General features: G+C 38.8%; 1 protein-coding gene across 13 annotated transcripts in view; it reads right to left on the bottom strand.

The window, feature by feature from the left end:
* LOC128734982 (protein alan shepard) overlaps nt 1-20,803 on the bottom strand; it is a 370,743-nt gene that overhangs the window by 168,349 nt on the left and 181,591 nt on the right. The window contains exon 1 of one of the 13 annotated variants that reach the window (XM_053829418.1): nt 7,158-8,258. The exons of the other annotated variants lie outside the window; for them this stretch is intronic. The gene's annotated coding sequence lies outside the window, so the exon portion shown is untranslated. Of the gene's footprint in view, nt 1-7,157; nt 8,259-20,803 lie in introns of those variants that run through there. 13 annotated transcript variants of the gene reach the window in all.

Genomic DNA, 20,803 nt, shown 5'->3' with positions numbered 1-20,803 from the left:
TATTCCTCTGTATCAACGGATGTGTACTAATAAAATCACGAAATGAAAGAAACGAAATTAGAAGCAGTGGTAGACACCTTAATATTATGCGGATGAATAATGCGAGAATACAGCTTTACAATCCAAACATGTACTGTATCTATAAAAATTGCTGTAAAATAAAAAGAAACAGCCATGAAGAATCAAATCTTCTTGTCTACATTAATGCAATTCAGGTTTTAATACCCCTCTCGCATATGTCCGACATATTTTTTTGACATACATGCTTTTCTTGGTGCTTTAGGATGATTCAATGTTAATTAAAACTTTCTGCTACTGTTTTGTACATATTGATTTTTGACCGTATTGACATTCATACTCTGTCGTTTTTGATCAGAATCTGTTCACCTTTGTGGTGCTCACCCAATGGAGAATTTTCTGCTTAGAAAAGCTTTCCAGTTTGCAACTGGGTCTGAAACATGGACAAACAGAAGTGGTCTAGACAAGCCCATTACCAATATGCAGTTTCACTGTTGAATTAAGTTGTGAAGTCTGGGCAACTAGAATACCACTGTGAGCAATTTAGAGCTACTGGTATTCTTTCAGTAGAGAAAAAATACAATCATGTAAGCACTTTGAGAAATATTTTATTTGAATTTGCCGCATTTGGAGTGAAGGAAATATTCACGCATTTGTCGAAACACTGTTGCAATGCAAACTGACTGACTGACTGTTTGCTGCACTTTATGGATCTGTGAAATTATTGCCACGTTTTTCATCACAAATGACGCCGTAACAATTCATGGCCGGTTACAGTGTCATGAATACCGACTTTTTTGTTCTACAATTGAATGCTCTTAATATGGAGGTGCCATGATTTCAACAAGATGGCGCAACATGCCATACACTTTGGCGAATCATAAAGTTCGGCAAACCAATATTTTCGCGTATTGGATTCGTGAATTTGTCACCAAAATCATGCGATTTAACACCGTTTGACTATTTTTCGTGGGATTATGTTATGTATCTGGTTCTACGCCTATAATCCGCAGTCGACTAACGAATGCGGAGGACCACATCCGGCACGTTATCACGTTATTCAGCAAAAATGTTTTATAGAATACTTTATGACACATTCCAGCGTTACGGGACACAATTAGCACCTATTGTTACTCTGTGAACCGCCTCCTGTTTCACAAATTTTTTGGCAAATACCTTGTAAAATAATTGTTAAAAGAGTACTTCATTTTTCAGTAGAATGCCAGGGATTTAATGAAACAGGAACCGATCTGCATAGTAGGAATAATGTCCCGTAACGCTGGAATGTGTCTTATATGTCAAAGAATCACCAATAGTAATAATAAATAATAAATATTGTTATATGATTTTTGAGGAATTATGCCAGATGGTTGTTATGCCAAACGGAACGTTATGATTATGCTAACGTTCTTGTGCCAAACGAGGTAGTGCTAAATAGTATGCCAAATGGGCAAATGGGCAAAAAGGGTGGCCGCTCAGTTTGGCTTAAGTGCTCATATATAGGAAAGCGAAGTTTTATAAAAACCCAAGCAACAATGTAAGTTTTATTGTGCTCTTATGGTGGATTTCATGACCATTTTGTTACCAGATTGTTACTTGGGAATAATGCCTATAGTCCATTATGCCAAATTTTCGTATGTCTAAAGTCCATATGCCTAACATCGCGAATCATTCTGTTACAGTGAAAAAAACTTCGGTGATCCACAAGGACTTTTACTTTTCCTTGTATGTATATCTTAATGTATTTGTCCCACTGTGGCGCAAGTTATTTTAACTTTGATAGCTTATTGATACGGCTTGTTGCTGCTTCGTCGTAATTGCCTATTCCGGTCCTATCCAACACAAATTATTAAAAATATCAGCTTTTTATGACACATAATGCAAAACTAGTTATTTCCTAATATTTTTGTTTGTTGCCTATCATACGCGATCAATCAAAGTGAGCTGAGATCTATTTAAACGCTTTCTATCATTATAGAAGTCCTACCAGCCAAATTTCCTGCGTTTTTTCGTGCGACGAAGGAGAAAATGTCGACTAATCGTTTTAATTTCCGTCATTTATAAAGGAAAATAACTCATGCAAGGCATTGTCGTTATTCTACAGCCAGGAAAACTTGCCTGATCTGCAGAAATTTTGCAGAATAACATTTGCCATGCCGTCCTGCACATATACATGCGCGTTAGCTTCGTAAACATTTTTAGTTCGGACGATGAAAAATTTTGATGGACGGATTTTAAAACGGTACGACAAATTTAAGCAATGAAGTCAGTAGCGTAATTTCAATAATATGCTTTAATAATTGCTTTTCAGTCATTTGAAAGTTCACGGATCGGAAGGTAAGTGTGTTTTGATCAAATCAGCACAAGCACTTTTGGAGTATTCATTAAATCCATCCAACAAATGATGAAAATTAGAATGGTTTTCCTTACTACGACCGAAATTAGAAATAAACCCTACTATAATAGATATAGATCATTGTAGCAGTGGTAAGTCCTCAGCACTGGAAAAACAAGTATTTTAAGGCTTGTTCGTGACAAAATCTGGGCACCTCAATTTTGCAATAATACAAATTTGCTAGAAGTTTAATCCATGAAACAATTTTATATTATTTATGCGTGTATCGTTAATAATTATCAAACAAATTAACATTACTTTTTTGGTCTGCATGAAAAATTGACGAACTTTTGAGTTTACCCTTTCCATGAGGGTTAGTGCAGACTTGTTGGCAACCAATTTAGCTGCGTTTGTCCAAGATTTTCGAAATTTATCTATTGTTGTTGCTTGTTGTTTGTGCTGGGACAGCTCTCTCTTCACGAAAGCCCAATACCGCTCGATGGGGTGTAACTCTGGGCAGTTAGGTGGATTCGCCTGCTTCGGTACAATATGGACTCCATTAGCATCATACCATTCCAAAACATCTTTGGCGTAGTGACAGGATGCCAAATCAGGCCAAAACAGCGAGGGTACATCATGGCTGTGTAGGAACGGTAACAATCGTTTCTGCAGGCATTCTTCACGGTATATTTCCTTGTTAACCGTTCCCGTAGTGATGTAACTTTTGCTTGCTCGACCACAGCTGCATATGGCCTGTGGCCTGCCATACTAAATATGTTTTGGGGAACTTGGCTTTCTTCTTTGTCCTAAAATGCTCTGCAACGCCATTCCGTTTCATGGCAGTGTAAAAAGATATACCAGGGAGCTGTTTAAAGTCTTCTAGGATATGCGTTTCATCGTCCATTATAACGCATGGAAACTTCGTTAAATATTCGCGATAAAGCTAACGAGCGCGTGTTTTGGCCGTCGTATTTTGCTTGTAATTACGGTTTGGCACAGTCCTCACCTTGAAAGACTTCATGCCTTGTCGTTGCTTAGAAGTGTGCATTGTTTCCGCACCTGCTCTTCTTTCGACGCCATTTTACGCTGTGCGCTTGTAATATGAACAAGTGTTAAATTTTCAGAAAGAACAGACATACGTCTACCGCTCTGCAAAATATTTCACTCATTGTTAATGTATTACCGGAGCTGTGTGTGTTTAGACGTGTCCAAATTTTATCGCGAACAAGCCTTCTGAAAGATTGAAATCTCGCCGCACGAAAAATTCTTCTAACCGACTCGAGATGGATATTATATAAATAACTTTGTGAAACTTCCAAATGTTCGGAGAACACAATTTTTGGCGTAGGACTACGTCTTTGATTTCTTTATAGGGGTGCACTTTAGAAAAACGAAGAGGGAACATGTAACGAAAAGTGGTTATAGTTTGCACGATTATAACTCAGTCATCCCTCAATAGATTCTTGAGATATTGATGTCAATCGATTGTAAATTACAATGTAGTAGATTACATGTTTCCTTAACAAACATTTAAATAATAGAAAAATGTTAGGCATTGTCTAACTAAAAATCCACGCTCTGTGATTGGTCGGAATAAGTAGTCCTGATTTGCCAAAGCGATAATGATGTTTCCATACCACAGTATTTAAGTTTACACTCATTCCAGTTCTTACACTTGAATCTAATGGTTTTCGTTACATTTTTCCTTTATTCTTATAAAAAAAAAGTGACAAAGCCCTCGTCCCAACAGCGTTCAGACTTGCTCTAATTGGATATCTGTGCTTGGGAAGTACGTTAGAAAAGGTTATAAAGTCCTCTCGTCCTAACAAAATTTCTTAGGACTGTTATAAGTCTAGACCAAATTGATGTCTGTGTTAGGGAAGTGCACCAGAAAAAGTGATAAGTCTCCTCATCCCAGCAAGATATCTTAGGGCCGCGATACATCTAGTCCAATTTGATGTCCTGAAAGTGAACAGTTATAAAAAAATGAGCGACTAACGCTTTCTTTCGACCGATTGTAACCCTATACTGAAGGAATTTATTCAAAATTAATGTCTTATACGAAAAAGGGGTTGGCGGAATATTCATGCATATGATGTGAGGTAGCCATTTTCGAAGTTAAGAAGAATAAGCGACTGTCTGATCCAAAAATAGGTTTTGGGCGTTTAATATGTTGCTTTAAGGCCATTAAAATATTATATATAGTTTTTGTCCTTCCGGTGTTCGGCCACTGAAGGGGGGGGGAGAGGGGGCGAAAAAAAAACAAAGTGAATTTTTTATTCGAGCAAAAATAACATGAGTTTTAAGCATTTTTATTTAAAGTTTAAACGTGAAAACCGAATCTATTCTTGCTTATAATATATACGTTATTATTTTCTATGCAAAAATCTGCGGAAAAAAGACAAAAACGAAGGAAATTTTTTTGGACGATTTTCGGAAATTCCATTGTACGAATTTCCATTGCTGTTTGTGCTAGAAGCATTAACTCAACTCGTACACTCATTTTTCGAATTTTTCAGACTGTAGAGCCCACAGACAATTGATTTTATAAAAAAAATTAACTCATACCCTACAAATTATGTTTTTCCCATTGAAAGGTACAGGGTTCAGGATAACTGTGAATTTTAAAAAAAGTCTAAATGTACAAATGGGTGACAATGGGGGGCTCCGTAGCCGCAAGGTCATCGAGTCTGCTTTGACAAGCGAGTGGTCGTGGGTTCGAATCTTAGTAGAATCAAGCCATTCCTTGTCAAGTGACTTTAGCATGGGTTCGTTCTCAGGCCCTCATTTACCCTTCCTTCATGCTGTATGCTATATTTACCCTCTGAAGCCTCTTGACAGTGCAAATGTCCCTCCTATAGTTAAGTGTACTGGTCAGAGGTACGAATGAGTCCTCGCCAGGGACGACTATAATATGGGATAGTACTGGCAGTGAGTAATAAGTGGGTAAAGTAGATCAAGCTTTGAAGGAAGGGTAAACCCCAATACACACAAGCACGCATAAAATTTAATAAGCATATCGCTCATTCAATAGCGATTATAGCAAAAAGAAATGCAGTGCAGGTCATACAGCAAACACCCGGGCGATATCACAATAGATCAACTATACTGGTCGCAGTGACGAGTGTACACATGGAAAAAAATGGGTGACAATAGTGGTTTTGAAACTGCGACCATAACTCAGAAACGGGAACGGGAGCATTTCTGAGCCTGCAACCAAAAGATGTCACTCTTTCCGCATATTTTTAAGACCATCATATTTTTTTATTTTGCTAATATAAATCATTCCGTTCTTTCCTGTATAGGTATTGAAAATATCGTTCTAAAAGTGTAGCACACTCTTGTTTAAAACACTGAAATTGAAACTAGTCTCAACCTGCAGTAGTTTACCCTATTCCCGTGAATATATAAATTCCACGCAACGCAAAATATTCACTGTACATGAAATATGTTTGTGTGGTTAACATATCTGTGTAGTTATTGTTTTGTTTATTTTTTCGAGTTTAAATTTAATGTACTTTATTTCTTCTCATGCAAAATTCTATTGCCCTGAAATAGAATGATAGGGATTGCACTTTGTTTTATAGCCATAGCTGTTTTTACTTTCCATAACAGCTTTCGGAATTGCTTGGATTGTTGGTGCAATGCAATTGTCAGACCAATCATATTACTCATCATTACCGATAGTAGGAAAGACGTGTGCTTTGCACACGAGTTTTTCGTCTAAACACTACGACTCGTTTATGAACTCCAATTTGCGATTCCAGTGGTTTTGTCCCAAATACCAACCGGTTGCGACCGGCTCTAGCGTTATTCTTGCACGGGCAGCAGCGACGGACACATTTTCCCCTGCAATTCGCCGATCACCACGGTCGGTGTGCCACGCAGTCAAAATTGTTTGCAGTGGTGGAAATAAAAAGTGAGAAAAAATCAAGCCGAAAAACTATACACCGTTGCGAGCGGCGCACAATGGTTGGGGCGGAAAGGGAAACAGATCTAGACAACGAGAGAAAGAGCGCGCGGTACCACGAAAGACCTCGCATGTATGCCCGCATGGCAATTGTGCACTACACATCATAGACACACAGACGTATGCAACCTAGTTGAGGTTGCTCTTCTTCGGCTCCATTGCTGCTGCTGCTGCTGCTGTTCCGTCTTCGTCGGTTTACGTGGAGGATTATAACCACCACCGGGTCGGTCGTTCGTCCTCCGGGTTGCTAATGATAATATTAGCCATAAAGCAAAAGCCACGGCAGCAGTGCCAAACGAAAACGGAAGTTGTTAATTATTTTTCCCTGCATCGTGTCCCTCATTCCACGATGTCTGGTTCAGTGAAGTTGGAGCATTATCTGTGCCGGTTCGCTTCGTCCGGCTTTATGAGATAGAAGCGGTTTGGCTGGGGAATTCGATTTTGGTTGTCGCCATTTTAATGCAGATTCCAGACACAGTATTGACTGCTGCCTGTACTGCAATATACTGAATAGTAAAATCAATCGGGGACTATGGCTAGACAGTCCTAACCGTTTAAGTATTAGAAGATTCAACTAAACTGCACACACTAGAGACCATCATAGTAAAAGATGATGATGAGTGTAATTACAAAAGCAGAAAGTTTCGGTTGAGTTACCAACCGACTGACTGGACACGCAACTTCAGCCTCCTGAGAAGCTACTGAAGAACTGCTTCTACAGCCAGACTTAGCCGAATAAAGTAGAATCACGTTTCATCAATCCGGATAATGAGCACTAGAAACGATAGAGGCGGAGAACTCAATCATGCGGTCAGCTGCCCGCTGCAGACTTACTTGGACTGAGGCGGCGGCGGTTTCTGCACCAACAGCGTTCAACCGGATCCAGAGATCGACGATTGGCGGTGGTCAGTGGTTTCGTTCCGCGTGCGTGTTTTAATTATACAGATATCGATCCGAAACGGGTAATATAATCCAATTTTCACGGTTAACCAAGCGCCGTCGATGCCGGTAGATGAACTTTCCGGAACACTCGCTGCAGCAAAAACCAGACAATACGCTGTGGGGTTGTCTGGTCCGATGTCGACTGGCGGTGTGGATAGTGGGTACCGGTATTCAGGCAAACTTACAGATATTCAAGGATGACACTGGCGAGCTTCCAACTTTTTTTTCGCTTGTGCTCTTTCGAGGCCCACTTCTACACTATTCTTTTTACTGAAACTTTTACACTTCTATTGCAAACTTTATTCTTCGTTGGAGACAAATTCAGGAATGCTGATAGGTTTACCTTTTCTGGGGCGTTGTTGTCACACACTTTCGCCGGAAAACACACTCTACACACTGCGATAGCAGTCGCGAAAAACCGAGACGTCGACGGTTCAAATAGTCCACGCCTAAGCAGTGCAGCAGCAATAGCAATAGAGGAACAGAGCACTACTACTCTGTGTGCAAAGCTCGCTGCACGTATGTATGTGTGTATGTTGCTTTTCTCTAAGTAGTGCTCTTCTTGGGAGAGCAGCTTTCAAAAGGTTCACAATTACACATGCACCGGTACTTTTCGGGGGGGTCCTTCGCAAACTCGCACTTCACCCTTCGTGCACCGCACCCAAATATATGTGGGGGTGGTGATCTTAAAAAACAACCAAAATTACAATATATATCTCATACCCCTCGTGGGCCAATATTATCACAAACACCTCAAGACGTAGATTTTCTGTAGAACCGAGTGAATCAGACACTGGCCTTCCGGATCATAAGCAAACCAGCTGCCTGCGATATCTACGCTTCAATAGACACTCGATGATCCGGGTACAAAGGAAATATTATCGCACTGCACCGATAGTGATCGCGTGGCAAATGCTTCTTAGATGACTCAACTTTTGCCTGTCTACCGAGAGCGCGAGGACAACTGATTCGACCCGATTCCACCGATGTTATCACTCGTACGAACAAAACTGAACTGACGAGAAACATCTATTCAGCCAGTTGACTCGTCTTGAGTTTTTCCTCTCTTCCGTTCTCCAGTAAATACAACCGAAGAGTACAAGAGATCAAGTGGCTCCTCGCACACCAGCACAAGTCACAGATGTGCTCCATCCGCTAACATTTCCTCAAAATTACACCCCTTCCAAAGAAAACTTTCTTCTGCTCTCCACGGTCTAGCAATTGCAATCACCACCTTCTTCGCAGCGGAAGAAGAAATCATGAGAAGCCACATCAATCGCTCTGCTCTCGATTCTGTGTCGGCGGTACATGCTCTCGTGCTCCCTCCCGAGATTATGTTCTCTTTCTCTCCTCTCATGTTTCCCTTCTGGATAGCAAAATTCAAAACACACTTACACCAACAGACCTGTGCCACCCGTTCGTTCTTCTGTTCACCCATAATAAAGGGGGAATTCCCTATCGAAAATATGCAACTTTCCATCGCCCACCCACCCACGATTGTTCTCCTCCTCTCATCCATACCGTGTAGCAGCAATAAATATACGTTTGTACGCAGCAAGCACGTACCTACACAGTGACATCCGCTCAGCTGCATGTTTGCCTGTCTGCCAGCCTGAAGTTTGCGATAAAAGTAGGAAGAGAAATTCCATCAAAACATTCGACGGCCCACATCGGGAATATACTTACATACATCTTTCCATCTACGTACGGGTACGTACCTACGTACCTTGGACCGGCGGAACCGGTAGATTGGTTTCATATCCGGAAGGAAAGCGCAAACTTCTTGCGATGATGGCATCGAACAGCCGTAGGTGCGCTAATTATCATTATAATGATTATCGAGGTAAATTTTTATAAGCTAAAGTTATCTTATGCAAAAGCGTATCAAAAATGTATATTTTCTTCAAGGAAGAGCTGTCTTTCAGTATCGAAGTGAATGGAGTAAATAGAAAAAGAGCTCCTTCGCTTTGCTTGTTATTTTTATACATACTCTAATTCTAGTTCTCTCCACTCCATAATTATTATTGATGTATAGTTATTATTATTGTTATATTTATATTAGGTTATGTTATGGGCCATTGCAAATTATTGTTAAAGTTTTTGTCAACCCCCCCCCCCCCCCCCCTTTGAAATTGGCTTGAAAAATCGGGAGGCAAAAAAATAGTTTGTAGGATATGAGTTAAATTTTTTCATAAAATCAATTGTCTGTGGGCTCTACAGCTTGAAAAACTCGAAAAATGAGCACGAGTTGAGGTGAGTTAACGCTTCTAGCGCGAAATAGAAATGAAACCTCAAACAGTGGAATTTCCGAAAATCCAAAAAAAACTACAGGGTGTACAGCCCTAGGGGTTGTACTAAAGGGCGACGTAAGGCTATATCAGATCATTCGACTGCAACTGTAAACTGTAAGCTGTAAACTGCATTTCTGACATATGTTTGTTTATAAGAATCTGTGAGTGCCATTGTTTAAGTAAATGTTTAAAAGAGAAGAGCGAAATGTTCAGATTGAATTCTTCATTGAATACAATGGTGGTTTTGAAAATACGTGGCGGGGATTCATAAGTACAACGCCTGCAACCATTGACACATAGAGATTTCTTTTAAAAATCACTTGTGTACATCATAAAGATTGTAATAGTAATAAATGACCAGCCCAGAGATTATTGTATTAAATATGATTATGTGTAGCTTGACATCCCAAGCAACAATGTGAGTTTTATTGTACTCTTATGCTGGTCTTCAAGACCAATTTTGGTCTTAAATGCCATCATAAAACTGCAATAAAATCCAAATTGTTACTTGGGATGCTTCAATAATCTTACTTTAATTCGCTTGTGGCCTTTAAAAGAGCCATTGATTACAAATAACATTAAAGCTAAAGCACGTTCATCGCAAATATGACGTGCCATTTGAATGTCCTTTTCTTTTAATATGAATGGCAACAGGCACGTAAGTTAGCATCGTCGATTCACTGTCTCTTGCTCCGAGAAGGTTTCACTAGATTACTTTCACAGCTTACCGCTTGTTACAGAGCAGAAAATATGGCAAATACGCAAAAGTTTCTGTTTTATTTGTATGAGAGTCCTAATCCACAGGGATGCGAGGTCTCAAGCCATCATAAAATAAATTAATGTCTCCAAAAACCCACACATGCCAAATTTGATTTCATTTGCTTGATTAGTTCTAGAGTTATAAGGAAATTTATATTTCACTAGCTGACCCGACAAACTTCGTATTGCCACAAATTAACCTGTGTTGTACATAAATCATGAATCTCGGATGATCTTTGTCACTTCTCGAGTTTTGCAAGCCCCCCAGTGGGCGGCGCTTCCGACGGCGGGTCACCGGCAACACTCGCGACCGGCTCGTCCTGAATGATCTAGTGTTACTATAAATAGTTTTTGTGGTCTTGTTATTGATTAATGTTTTATGGAAGAGTCTCGAATTTCTCGAGTTGGATTAGTTTTTGAGTTTCGCAAAAATTTCTGTTTTATTTGTATGAGAGTCCATATCCCCCTACCACAGGGGTGAGAGGTCTCTAACTATCATAAAATAAATTCAAGACTCAAAAATCTCCTACATGCTAAATTTGGTTCCATTTGCTTGATTAGTACTCAAATTATAAGGAAATTTGTATTTCATTTGTATGGGAGCCCACCCTCTTAAAAGGGAAAGGGGTCGTAATACACAAACTTTATTCTTCGTTGGAGACAAATTCAGGAATGCTGATAGGTTTACCTTTTCTGGGGCGTTGTTGTCACACACTTTCGCCGGAAAACACACTCTACACACTGCGATAGCAGTCGCGAAAAACCGAGACGTCGACGGTTCAAATAGTCCACGCCTAAGCAGTGCAGCAGCAATAGCATGAGATTGTATGAGAGTCCTAATCCACAGGGATGCGAGGTCTCAAGCCATCATAAAATAAATTAATGTCTCCAAAAACCCACACATGCCAAATTTGATTCCATTTGCTTGATTAGTTCTAGAGTTATAAGGAAATTTATATTTCACTAGCTGACCCGACAAACTTCGTATTGCCACAAATTAACCTGTGTTGTACATAAATCATGAATCTCGGATGATCTTTGTCACTTCTCGAGTTTTGCAAGCCCCCCAGTGGGCGGCGCTTCCGACGGCGGGTCACCGGCAACACTCGCGACCGGCTCGTCCTGAATGATCTAGTGTTACTATAAATAGTTTTTGTGGTCTTGTTATTGATTAATGTTTTATGGAAGAGTCTCGAATTTCTCGAGTTGGATTAGTTTTTGAGTTTCGCAAAAATTTCTGTTTTATTTGTATGAGAGTCCATATCCCCCTACCACAGGGGTGAGAGGTCTCTAACTATCATAAAATAAATTCAAGACTCAAAAATCTCCTACATGCTAAATTTGGTTCCATTTGCTTGATTAGTACTCAAATTATAAGGAAATTTGTATTTCATTTGTATGGGAGCCCACCCTCTTAAAAGGGAAAGGGGTCGTAATACACCACAGAAAAAAAAATTCTGCCATCTAAAACTCTCACATGCCAAATTTGGTTCCATTTGCTTGATTAGTTCTAAAGTTATGAGCAAATTTGTATTTCGTTTGAATGGGAGCCCCCCCCCCTCCTAAAAAGGTAAGAAGTCCTAATTCATCATGGGAAAAATGCAGTGGCGACTCGTCCGCATGTTCAACCTGTTCATAGGACAGGCAAACAAAATTCAGCCCGACAAAATTTCGTCTGCACCGACGCGTATGCAATGCAATACGAATTTAGTTTAGTTACGAAGCTGATGAGCAAACCGTTCAACACGACATTTGAACGTTGCTTTAGACATCTCAATGCACAAGCATACCAACGCATTATTCCTGGTATTGATTCTTGATACTGAATTAGTATCAGGAAAAATGTGTTGGTTATTGTCTCGTTCATCTTCAGCATTGAACAACTTACTACCACATATCCCTATGGCAATGGCATGCGCTTTGATTCATATTTTATTTAGTTAGGAAGCTAATGAACAAACCGTTCAACACGAACGTTTGAACGTTGCTTTAGAGATTAGCACCAGGAACAATGTGTTGGTACGAAGGGGATTTGAAAATATAGCGCGGTTGGCGATTTGGCATGCATTATTCGCAAAATTTTCTCATTAACTCGTTCATTTTTAGCATTGCACAACTTACGCATATTGCTTGTGGTGCGTGTGACGTGCGCGCATCGCAGTAAGGTGGTAATTCTTGAATGTGGTTCAATAGGTAAATTGAACGAAAAATTTTCGGTTCGTAATTAAAATTCAGAGACGAGTTTGCTGGTAAAGTAAACCGTCGTATTCCGTTGCTATTTAAATAAATAGGGATATTCACGTAGCGCTTGCTATGTTGCGAATGCGGAGTATTGCATACTTATACCACTACTCGTATAACAGTTCCATCTCCATAGAAACTGGAACTGCAATGCGAATTGCGGCAGTATATACACGAAATACACCATTTACGCAGAATGGCAAGCGCTACGGTGAAAACCCCTAATGTTTGTTTTATGATTAAAATATAGAAATGCGATAATAAAAAAAGCTGCGTATTAATTTGTATTTTTCGCTGGTTGAACAGGTAAGCTAAACCCCCACGAGTCGCCACTGGAAAAATGGTTGCCTCCAAAAACGCCCACATGCCAAATATGGTTCCATTTGCTTGATTAGTTCTCGAATTATGAGGAAATTTGTATTTCATTTGTGTAGAAGCCCCCCCTCTTGAAGTGTGGAAGGATCCTAATTCACCGTAGAAAATATTTTTGCCTCCAAAAACCTCCACATGCCGAATTTGGTTCTATTTGCTTGATTAGTTCTCGAGTTATGGGGAAATTTGTATTTCATTTGTATAAGAGCCCCCCCTCCTAAAGTGGGGAGGGGTCCCAATTCATCATTGAAAAAAAAATTGTCTCCAAAAACACACATATGCCAAATTTGGTTCAATTCGCTTGATTAGTTCTCGAGTTATGAGGAAATTTGTATTTCGTTTGTATAGGAGCTCCCCCTCTTAAAGCGGGGAGGGGTCCTTATTCACCATAGAAAATATTCTTGCCCTCGAAAACCTTCACATGCCAAATTTGGTTGCATTTGCTTGATTAGTTCTCGAGTTATGAGGAAATTTGTGTGGAAGTCCCCCCTCTTAAAGGGGAGAGGAGTTATAATTCCTCTTATAAAGAGGGGAGGGGTCTCAATTCACCATAGAATAAATTCTTGTCACCGAAAACACCCACATGCCAAATTTGGTTCTATTTGCTTGATTAGTTCTCGAGTTATGAGGAAATTTGTATTTCATTTGTATAGGAGCCCCCCTCCTAAAGTGGGGAGAGGTTCTTATTCATCATAGAAAACATTCTTGCCTCCAAAAACACCTACATGCCAAATTTGGTTCCATTTGCTGGATTAGCTCTCGAGTTATAAGGAAATTTGTATTTCATTTGTATTGGAGCCCCCCCCTCCTAATGTGGGAAGAGGTCCTAATTCATCACAGAAAAAATTCTTGCCTCCAAAAACGCCAAATTTGGTTCCATTTGCTTGATTAGTTCTCGAGTTATGAACAAATTTGTATTTCGTTTGTATAGGACCCCCCTCCTAAAGTGGGGAGGGGTCCCAATTCATCATTGAAAAAAAAATTGTCTCCAAAAACACCCACATGCCAAATTTTGTTCTATTTGCTTGATTAGTTCTCGAGTTAGGAGGAAATTTGTATTTCATTTGTATGGGAGCCCCCCCTCTTAGAGTGGGGAGGGGTCCTAATTCACCGTAGAAAATTTTCTTGCCCTCGAAAACCTTCACATGCCAAAGTTGGTTCCATTTGCTTGATTAGTTCTCGAGTTATGAGGAAATTTGTATGGAAGCCCCCCCTCTTAAAGGGGAGAGGAGTTACAATTCTCCTTATAAAGAGGGAGGGGTCTCAATTTACCATAGAATAAATTCTTGTCACCGAAAACACCCACATGCCAAATTTGGTTCTATTTGCTTGATTAGTTCTCGAGTTATGAGGAAATTTGTATTTCATTTGTATAGGAGCCCCCCCTCCTAAAGTGGGGAGAGGTTCTTATTCATCATAGAAAACATTCTTGCCTCCAAAAACACCTACATGCCAAATTTGGTTCCATTTGCTGGATTAGCTCTCGAGTTATAAGGAAATTTGTATTTTGTTTGTATAGGAGCCCCCCCCCCCCTCTTAAAGTGGGGAGGGGTCCCAATTCATCATAGAAAAAAATTTTGTCTTCAAAAACACACACATGCCAAATTTGGTTCCATTTGCTTGATTAGTTCTCGAGTTATGAGGAAATTGGAATTTCATTTGTACAGGAGCCCCCCCTCTTAAAGTGAGGAGGGGTCCTAATTCAACATAGAAAATTTTCTTGCCCTCGAAAACCTTCACATGCCAAATTTGGTTCCATTTGCTTGATTAGTTCTTGAGTTATGAGGAAATTTGTGTGGAAAAGATTACTTATAAATAAATTCTGCTGAATAATGAATTACGAAATATACAAAAAATGTCCACAATTAAACTTTTTTTCAATTTTGGACAACTTCGGGCAACCAAATAAAATTTAGATAAAGTACTATACCGCCGCTACTCGCTCAACAGTCCCATTTATATAGGAACCTCCATAGTTTGTCTACAAAAAACTCCATTAAATGTCCTCCCAGGGAACTTCGAAAACACTATAAGGAATTGACAATTGTTTCTTGAAATACAGTCAGGCCAGTCAAATGTTCTCCAAAGTCATTCAGTATGTTAAAGGAAAATCCATTGAAAAGTGTGTAATATTTTGATAAAATATTTCATAACTATTTCATAACATAATTATGGGTCATTTTAACTTTTATTGCCGATTAATGGATTAAAAAGGAACAAGGAACACACAATATTGTGTGTGTCCCACGATTATGGACTGACTGTGCGTCAAAAAAAAATCTTTTCAAGAAAGGCTGAATATGGCAACTATTTATGCGAAATGTAATGGTTTGGTTTAAAAAGTGCACTTGAAAACCTGTTAAATTTTGTTCAATAACTTTGTATATCATTCTTTATTGCTTTCAAATGTTCGCCAAAGTTATTCAGTATATTAAAATACACGTTTTCTCTGACGACTGTTTTCCCTAAGATGCATATTTAATGAGTTATGAAATATTTTATCAAAATATTACACACTTTTCAATGGATTTTACTTCAACATACTGAATGACTTTGGAGAACATTTAAAAACAATGAAAAATCGCGTGCAAAGCTACTGAGCAGAATTGATTTTTAAATGCCATTTTTAAACAAATCATTATATTTCGCAAACAGTAAGAGATACATGGTTGCTTCATGGGTACCTTGATGCTTATTTTAGTATGCTCAACAACATTTTGCGATACCTTATTTTGTAACTGTGTATTTAGTGTCGAATTTCAGTAGAATTAGGCCACTCGATGTCTAGTGACTTTAGCATGAGTTTATTCTCAGGACCCTCATTACCCTTCTTTCGTGCTGAATTATAAATTACTCCGATGAAAACTGCTTGTCACTATTACAGTTAAATGTACTGGTCAGCCGCGCCTGGGATGGTTATATTTGGAAACAGTATTGGCATGAGGAAGGTGGTGGGTAAAATAGAGCAAGCATTGAACGAAAGGTAAGCCCAATTATAACACAAGCACGGATAAAAAATTAATTATAAGCATATTGTTATTGAGGTAACGACTTTGGCAAAAAGGAAATGCAGTGCGGAATACAGCATACACCCAGAAGATATCTATTAGATCTAAATTATTGGTCGCAGTAATAAGTCTACCTACACAAAAATAATACCTTTATTGTGAGTTCGACATTTGCCTTTTAGCTATAAAAATGGCGTCCGAGCATCAAAGTTTGGTATGTGCATTTCGAACTACTCGCACGTTGAGTTAGCGAAATTGTTCAAAGTGGCCAAATGAACTGTCAGCAGCGTAAAAAAAGTGATCAGGGAATGTTTTTCGGCAACCAGGTACCTTGGAAATGGAGATGAAATGTTGAGCTTGGGATTGAGTTCAACTGCCAGGTCGTTGACATTGGCATCACGTTATAAAGAAGACCCTTCCATCCCAAGTAACAATCCAAAAGCCAATTGGTCTTATTCATTTCTTATAGTAGTTTTATCAGAGCATTGCTAAGTGTATCAGATTTTATAATGTTTTTCCTTGGTGAATTTTATCTTATTTGATTAATATTTCTGAAGTATGACTGAAGGAGACTTGAAGAAACACTCATAAAACTGTATTATCAATAAGTGTAATTCACCTTATAAGCAGTTTTAAGGGATACTTGATTTACGCTTAAAAACGACGCCCCTCAACGTTTAGCAATAGATTTGAGAAAAATTTATGACATTCTTCTGCAAGATTGGTTTATCTCAACAATACTGCCATAAAACTCATTTAAAACCTTGTATTCTTGAAAGAGAAATCATACTCTTAAGAAAGAACATTCTAGCGTAAACAACTTATCTGTCAAAACGGATGTCTGAACCTGGAGAAAATTGAAAAAATATGGATCTTTCAAACGGAAATTAAGCTAAAATCGGGCCAATATTTTGAAAACTCTTTCATATAAACAATCAGCGGAGTCACAAAATGAATGACGAGAGCAACATAGCTGGGGAATGACGGTGCCGGTGATGATTTATCAGTAGTAGATTTGTACGTAATTAGATAAATTTGGTTCGATTGTGTGTTGCCGGGGACGGTGCGGGTTTCCTTTAGAGTTGTTTGTATTTTTTAAACTGTGTGACCTCAATGTCACTAGTATCTTTGTTTGGAAAATGATTGAAGGGATCGAAGTAATTGAAGCGTATTTTGTAAAAGCGATGGTAACGATAAAGTGTATAAAAAATTCTGTAGAAAAAATTTTCCGCATGGAAACGTCGTGCAGTTCTCTTAATTTTGAAAATCAATTTATATTGACAATCAACATGTCTGCTGTACTTAAAAATTATCGCGCTAAGGGGAAGTATATGATTCTCCAGCACAAACATCGACACGTCGTTGACGTGTTCTTTGTTTATACTAGAATGGTTGCGAAAAAGCTTGGTTCCCTTAAGTAATTCTAACAATTCTTATTCAAGCGCAGGTTGTCTTCTTCAAGAATGCAATAAGTATAGGTGAACTTATTGCTCTCTTGGAGAAGTTTTCTTTGTCTTGTGCAAGAAATATTAATCTACGAATCGCTTTCTGGTTGATTTAGATAAAACCATTGAAAAAATGGCGAACAGGGCTATTTTGGACTACTTTTGAAATTGTAGCCAATTGCATGTAGGCGTTTATAAACATGGTGTTTTGCAATACCATAAGTGATCTTATCTTTTTAAAAAATGTTTGAACATATAATAGGCTTTTCGCCGCAATTTGTTAAAAATTTGGTGGCAATCAACTTTTTATTGAAATTATTGAATTTTTTTATTCAATTATATTTTTCAATAATCTAGCAAAAATATCCGGTGCGTTAAAATTTTCTAACTTTCATGTCACAAAACATCGACAAACTGAGCTCGGCATGAATTTTTTTTATTTATGGGCAACAAAGCAGCTGCTTTTGTTACCATTTTTATTTTCAATTTTCATCTATATCCATTTTGGAAAAGAAGTATCTCTGAATGCTTTTTTCTTTTATAGCTCTCAGTCAATTAAAAACTTTAAGGCTGCGAAAAGTGAATGATGTCTTGCAAGCGTTCTTTGAGAAGACAACCATAAAATCATCAACACTTGTGGTGGTTTTCTTTTAGTTTCAAGCGACTCTTGAAAGTCACTATAAATACATATCGATAAAAATTACAAATTTTAAAAGGACCTTTGGAATTATTCTTGAGAACCTTCTTTAGTGTGGGCCTCCCAAGTTTTGTAAGGGTTTTATGGCTGTTTTATCGCAATTTTGTAGAATTATAAGTCTTATGATCGATTTTAAGAAGAAAATGCTGGAAACCTCTTCAAGTGCACCTTAAAATGAATTTTGTTACTTGGGATTGAATATTCATATATGAGGGTATGAAATGGGGAAGGCAACTAGGAAGAAGCGCCCAACATAGCTCTAGCCATCCCAAGCCCCTACCTAGCGCCTCCACGTGGCCATACCTGGAAATACTTCAATTTGTATAATTGAGTAGCCAAGCTAGGAGGTGCGGGGTCGTGCGGTTTTCAGTTCCTAACCTTACAAATGTAGTTTTAGGCAACCATTAAACCACACGACTTTAATTTCAAGTATTATATGATTTATACTAATTTTTTGGTAAACTAATCTATTTTCAGAGAGCGAAATAAGGCGCTATATCCTTGGCCAATTGCAGCCTGGCTTCTGGTCTAAATGCCATTAGTTCATCCCTGAGGGTCCGGAGTATCACTTAACCCTTATTAGCAAAGATACTCCCAACGACTGTAAATAAATCATTATCTATGTATATGGGAAGCGTTTGGTACGGGAGGTCCACGCTTTCTTCCTTCCCTTGATTTCAAGGAGTTTGATGGAATTAGGTATTTTTTCTAGTTCCACTTGATTCCTTGGAATTCTCTCTGCGGTACATGCTGCGCAGTTGGCCTGGCCGTTGACAAGAAAAATGATTGATTCAAGTAATCGTCATTTTCCAGGATGCCTTCCAGAATTGGCTGCGTTAGTGTGAGATTAGATTAGATTAGATTGGGATTGAATATTCATATATGAGTACTTTGCTTCTAGTAAACGTGATAACAGAACATTTGGAGACGTTTATAGAGAGGCTGTTCAGCAAACTAGCCCATTTCCTCCCAGCGTTGCGAAAACGCAATGCACTCTTCTATCGACTCTAGGGACAGCTAGGTTTGAGATATCAACTTAACCCCAAAGAAAGAAATAAAGATTGAGATATAATATAATCGACATGTTTTTGCATAAAGCTTAGATATTACATATAATAAAATTACAACAGCTGTGTAAACATCACAAGTCCTGCTAACATTCAGTCAGTTCCCAGCTCAAACCTCCGGTAGGTGGAGGCGAAACCGGTGAAAACGGGAACGTCAATGCCCGTATTCCTGGATTCGATTCGAATGTTCTAATCTTTCCGGAACAATAAAGCTTTGTTAAAACTGCATACCACCCCGCTGTAATCCTATGCGTTGAATTTTTTTCAGCGTGCCGTTGCGGTCAATAATAAAAATACTTGTCTGCGGTTTTTTCTTAGTTGATCTAAAATAAAACTTTCTTCAAAGTTTCAGCTTGTTATCCCTGCTGGAAAGAGTGGGGGGCCTCTTACGGATCTTGCGACAAAGAATATTACGAAACACATGTCGTTAAAGAATATGAAAAAAAGTAACGGTCCTGAGTTATCTTCCTGTTGAACACCAGACTTATTGTTAATGCAAACATTACCGGACTTGATAGAGCCTAGTTTTAATGAGAGTCTACGATTCGTCAGGTATGGCTGACAAATTCGTTGAGTTTTCGTATCAAAATTTGATGGTTAATATGGCCAAAATCAGCTTTCAAGTCAGTGTGCACTTCGCCGATCTGAGCTGCATCCTTCATACATCTAAGGCAGAATGGACTAAGCTGTAATAGATTAGTGGTTATAGAGCGTCTTGGGATAAAGCCTTGTTTCTCCTCTTCTTTGTGTTTGCGATAATTTTAAATTATCGGACGGTAAACAAATTCGTTCGTACATGACGGTGAAAATAAGACGCCGAGAGCTGTACATGACGATACTGATAAAGTTCGATTGCGTGGTGATGGACGACATAACATCAGTATCATAAGCAGGAATTTCATACGGTAAACGCAAGGGGAGAACAAAATTTTGTCATTAAAGCTAAAGATTCACTGTTTGTCATGATCTGTATGGATCGTTAACTGTGCGTGTGGCGATAGCTTACAGATTTCAAAATCACTGATTTTCCATCTCTGCTCTCATATGTTCCTCTCAACACAAGTTCAGCTTTAGCTATTAAAGTTTGCTGCTTAAGTTAAAGAGTATGTGCATATGAGAATGTGTGAGTGTGGATTATGCTACAATGTTTGTCAAATGATGATTGATCATCGTTTACAAGTCAGGAAAGTTTGAAGCAAAGATTCCAAGTTGGAGCTAGATTTAACTGATGCCGGTGTCTGTGCGGTAATAAGCGTGATCGCTTCAAACCACAACCGGTCTGAGATGTTCTGAAGCGAAAAACATCTGAATCACGTTTTCTATCGCATGCGGAAGTAAAGTCTATGGCGTCAGCGGCAAGTTGTTAGATCGAAGCCTTGGGTGGAGCCGATTCCACTGGCGTCATTGATTGCTACGGCAGTAAAGCGCCAGATGCTGGCACAAAATATACAACAAAAAGCAAATGTAATCAAACTAAAAAAAAATCATTAAAATATTCGTATCCTGTTCTTCTCGAACTCTGTCAACCACACTGTAGCATCAAAACTATGCAACGGGATGAAACTTTTAAATCGAAACAAAGCGTGCATTAAGTGCTGCTGCCACGAACTTTGAAATCTTCATTCTAACCGCTCTGACAGTTAGTCCAGTTTGAATTC

Source organism: Sabethes cyaneus, chromosome 2 (assembly GCF_943734655.1).
Source record: "Sabethes cyaneus chromosome 2, idSabCyanKW18_F2, whole genome shotgun sequence".
Taxonomy (NCBI): Eukaryota; Metazoa; Arthropoda; class Insecta; order Diptera; family Culicidae; genus Sabethes; species Sabethes cyaneus.
Note: the sequence above shows the minus strand (reverse complement) of the source record. Positions and strands in the feature narration are given on the sequence as shown.